Consider the following 3,784-nt stretch of genomic DNA (forward strand, 5'->3'; position numbering starts at 1 on the left):
GAGGAGCAATATGGGGTCTGAGCTTTTTGTGCTAGCAGCTTTCAGTCTCAATGCTGCTCAGCTGACTGCGTGGAGATTCTTGAGCAGAGACTTCCAGTTTTGGATGCTTAGCTTCCAGCTGTGCACTGCAGCCCTGTCAATAAACATTCAACTCGAGAACGAGTGTTCCTTCCCTGCAGATCTCCTGGGGAGGCTGAAGGTGATGGATGTCAGTGGCAGACGCACCACAAGTGCTGGTAAGCAGCAGGAGGATGGGGTCAGGGCTCTGTGTGTGCTTGGGCATAGGGATGGATGCTTGGGAAGGGCTGTGCCCACAGCATTGCTCTGGCCTGGCCCTCCCCCCACCTGGCATGTGGGTCCGTGTTAACCTGGTGTCCTCAGTGCCTTCACCTGTGAGGACCCCCAGCTCCTGGGGCCCCGCCAGCCCCACGCGGTGCTTCCCAGTGCCTGTGGTCAGGCTGTGTGTCAGCAGGATTAATGATAAAGGCTTTAGGAGATCTGGCTCTCATTTAAAACCAAAACAACACGTGGAAATTTAGGGGGGGGGGGGGGGGGGGAGTTGTTGTCCCGAGGCGAGGCTGGGATGTGGCTCATCGCAGAGCCTGTCGTGCAGTAACATGTGCCAGGGCCTTCAGAGAAGGTACGAGCAAACACCTGGTACACAGGAAAAACCCAGCCTCCCAGGAGTGCTTTCTTCTTTGTCTTCTGCTATTAGTCATTAGCTCATGCTCCAGAGCACATGGCCTCACCTCCCCTCCAGGCACCTTCTCTTTACCTGCCTTGACTCACCGAGCTGCAGGAACTTTTATTAGCTGCAGAAATGTCGGTTCTTCTTCATAAATCTCCCAAATGTCTCTGCCCTGCTGTATCTTAGGGCAGCGGGTCCCATGCATCCCTCTCATGGTTGCGTAAAAGTGAATTTCTCACCAGTTTTCTGTCTTTGGATTCAGCTTCAGCCCTGAAGTGGGGACAGGAGGTGCCCGCCCCTGCAGGATGTGGGGCCCTCTGGGTGCCAGGATGAGTTCCAGCTCTCCGGTAATGAGCTTAAAGGGGGGACCGGGGCAGCCTGACGGCGATCTGCCTGTTGCGAAAACTTCCTTGCTGGCGGCACTGGGGCTGAAGCGGTCTCCCAGGGCAAAGCTTGGGGTGGTGCCAGGCAGGGAGAGGTGGGGGTTTGGGAACGGGCCCAGCAGAGGGGGGGTGTGGAACAGGGGAGCGTTTGTCTTGATTTAATCTGACACTTCAACTGGAAGGGGTGATTTGTAGCTGCACGCGTTTAAAAACCTCCTCGAGACAGGGAAGTGAAGGCAATAGTAGGCTTGGGTGCCAGATCAGATAAGATGCTGTGGGTAATGCCTCTACCTTCCTCCTTTTTATCCAGCTTTATCTCCTAAAAATTCTGATGGCTCAAAGTTCTCCGCTCCTGGCTCCATCTCCAGCATCCCACATGGAGCAAGGCAACCAAACCCCACGGGATGTGCTTCGCTGCGTCAGGGCTCCCAGCAACGCGCACCCTGTGCCCACGATGAGCATGGAGAGGTGTGTGGTGACACCCCAGTGGGTGACCCATACCCCCACAGGACAAACTGGGGACGTGGGAGGAGCCAGTGTCCTGCAACCGGCCCTTGGTGGGCACTGGGGTGGCCCTGGGGAGGCTCCGGGAAGCGCTGGCTGGAATGAATGTGTTTTGGCACCAGCCCTAATCCTTTCCTGCCAACACGCTGATTGGAATTGAATTTCCAATAGGAACAGTTGTGGGGCTCCTATCTGCAAGCCAGAGGGGAGAGATAGAGATTTTTATCATGCTTCACAGTTATTCCTTTCATTTAAATAGAAAGGAGCAGCCGCTAACAGCACTCCAGCTCTGTGGCTCTGCCCCATGGCCACGTTCTGGATGTGACGGGCTGGAGCTGACGTGAGCATAGTGTGTGTATTTTGGGGGGGGGGGGGGGGGGAGAAGGGGGGTGGTGGTGCTCCCCATCCCCTTCCAGCTCCACACAAAAAGATGTGATGGCTTCAGCCCAGCCCCAACGGCTCCTGGTGGGGCTCTGCTGTACCTCCTCCCCCCTCTGGGTTGGGGGCTTCAGGGCTCTTCACAGCAGAACTGCGATTTTGCTCTGCAGTTCCTCCTGCAGCAGCCCCCCCTCCGTGGGCTGGATGGCCTCTGCAGATGGATGGGGGTTTGCCAGAACCCTGGCACCTCTCCCCACCCTTGGCCATGCTCTCGCTGTTTATTTCCCACCTCCTCTACGTGGCGGTGACCAAATCAGGGCATGTTCCCCACTGAGACCGGCGCTGGGGAGGGTGCTGGAGGCGAGATGCTGTTTTTGTAGCTCAGAACAATGCTCCTTTTTTAATCATTCTTTTTTTTTTTTTTTTTTTTTTCCTGCTGCAGTGCAGTGCTCCTGCCTCCGTTACAGCCCCCAGCCCTGGTCTGCAGACAGCTGCCTTGCCAGCTCTCCCTGCGTTTGTTTAGGCATTTCCCCATCACCCCCAGCGTTCACTGGCTTGAACCTCGTGCACACTCTGTTGAACGCCCTCCCGTTTTTCCTGGCTCCATCTCTGCTTTATCAGGGCCGCTTTGAGCTCCGACCCTGCCTTCCCATGCAGTGGTGGAGCCGCGGCAGCTCTCCCGCAGGTGGGGAGGTGGATTGTGGCCATTCGGAGCTGTGCACAGATTCGGGATGGAGCCGGGGACGCTTGTCCCACTGCCCCTTCCTCTGACGCTTCCCATCCTCAGTCCTTAACAAATTGAGGCAGTTCCACTTGAGGTGAATGCCCAGGGAGTGCCGCTGCTTGAAGATAAAAAGCAGGCAAACAGGGTCGCCAGCGTGCCCAGGGGAAAGAAAACATCCCTGAGAGTCGGGGGGAAGCGGCACGGTGTGGCTCTGCACTGCCCTCCCCCCCGTGCTATTGTTGTTGCCGTTCCCTCTTTTGACCTGAGCAGTTTGCAAATATTTTCAGTCCTGCCGGTTGTTTCCATTAGTAAGAAAAATCAATGACACAGCCACAGAGCTGTCGCAGAGCGGCTCTTCACTAAAAACAGGCAGAGCACCGCTTCCCTGAACGCGGCTCTGCCTGCTCCCAACCCGAAGCTCCTCAAAGCCACCCCAAAATCCCCCTCGTGGAGCTGGTGCTGCGGGCGCCCAGCCTGCCCTGCAGCTCCGACGGCGATCCTCCTCCTTCCCAGCGCCGTGCCCCACAGCTCGCACCCGGCCACGGCTCGGCGCTTCCCGCTAATGGGGAAGGCTGCTATCATTTCATCCAGTCGCCGGATAATTTGCCAGGAATGCCTATTGATTTCCTCCACTCCTCTGCGCGGGCAGGGGGAAATAAGAGCCATTCGTCATTGCATTATGTAACGGTAATTAAAAATTACTAGTTAACCTCAACCAAAAATTGAATAATTTGAAATAAAATTAAATAATTCTAGGTAATCAGTACTGAATGAGACCATTATTTTACTTATCAGTAACTAAAAATTACCCGGCGTTTCTCCTTGTTTGGATGCTCTTCCTCCCCCTCTGTGTCAGTAGAGCCTTTCTAATTTGTTTTAATTGTTAATTTTAATGAGTAGTGTTTTTCTGATAACATTTTACTGTGCTTTTTGTTGTTGTTTCTTTTTGAGATGGCTTTCGCTGCGCTGTGCAAAGCCTGGAGCACCTCAATGTGGGAGCAATTTGGAAGCTAAATTATTATTATTTATTTAAATGAAGCCCTCCAGCCTCTGTAACCATTTGGCTGGTGTTGTAATTGCTGTGCCAGTGTGATGGAAGCGCTCGGT

General features: G+C 54.5%; 1 long non-coding RNA gene across 2 annotated transcripts; it reads left to right on the forward strand.

Moving 5' to 3' along the window:
* Window positions 1-3,568, forward strand: LOC125697598 (uncharacterized). Of its 2 annotated transcripts, XR_007378869.1 has the most exons (4): window positions 1-236; window positions 1,382-1,539; window positions 1,835-1,926; window positions 2,396-3,568. It is a non-coding gene; the product is annotated as an uncharacterized LOC125697598 (long non-coding RNA). The 2 variants fall into 2 exon arrangements; XR_007378870.1 differs by lacking the exon at window positions 1,835-1,926.
* Window positions 3,569-3,784: the final 216 nt, after the last annotated feature.

The sequence above is a fragment of the Lagopus muta genome, chromosome 9 (assembly GCF_023343835.1).
Source record: "Lagopus muta isolate bLagMut1 chromosome 9, bLagMut1 primary, whole genome shotgun sequence".
Taxonomy (NCBI): Eukaryota; Metazoa; Chordata; class Aves; order Galliformes; family Phasianidae; genus Lagopus; species Lagopus muta.